This window comes from Octopus bimaculoides, chromosome 18 (assembly GCF_001194135.2).
Source record: "Octopus bimaculoides isolate UCB-OBI-ISO-001 chromosome 18, ASM119413v2, whole genome shotgun sequence".
NCBI classification, from domain to species: Eukaryota; Metazoa; Mollusca; class Cephalopoda; order Octopoda; family Octopodidae; genus Octopus; species Octopus bimaculoides.
This window is the reverse complement of record NC_068998.1, coordinates 6205682-6206476: the sequence shown is the minus strand read 5'-3', so window position 1 is coordinate 6206476 and position 795 is coordinate 6205682.

The following is a 795-nucleotide window of genomic DNA, read 5'->3' as shown; positions in this document are numbered from 1 at the left end:
TTTTTTTTTTTTTTTTCGTTGCTTTTAATACAAACAACTAATGAAGTGGAATAATTTTATTTGCCGCGAGTAAGTGACAAGATTTAACGTTTTCAAGCAGGAAGAGCCATTTACGATAAGGATTCGAAGTAATTCTTTCAAATTTTAGTACAAGGCGAGCAATTTTGAGGGAAGGGGGTTGCAAGGGAGTCGATTACATCAAAATCAGGGCTCAACTGGAACTGGACGAAAGGCAAAGCCAACCACAACGGAATTTGAACTCGGAACGTATAGAGCCGAAAGAAATGTTACTAAGCATTTTATCTGGCGCCTTTGAGGAATATTAAATAATGGTTTCAAATTTGGCACAATGCCGGCAATCTCGTGGGGTGAGGCAAGTCGATTACATAGACTCCAGTACTTTGCTAGTACTTATTTTATTGACCTCGAAAGGATGAAAGGCAAAGTCGAACTCGGCGGAATTTGAACTCTTAACGTAAAGACAGACGAAATACCGCTAAGCATTTTGGTCCGACGCAAAATTATATCCTTTCTATTAAAGGCGCAAGGCCTGAATTTTTTTTGGGAAGGAAGCCAGTCGATTAGATCGACGCCAGTATGTAACTGATCGCGGCGAAATTAGAACACAGGACGTAAAAGCGGACGAAATGCAGCTGTGCATTTTGTCCGGTTTGTTAACGGTTCTGCCACCTCGCCACCTTCTGTTGTGTAAATATTGGAGTCGATTCTTAGTCTGACATTTGGGAAGAAGGTAATTTTTGCTTAGATTAACGGTGGTACTTAACTGGTAAGTTA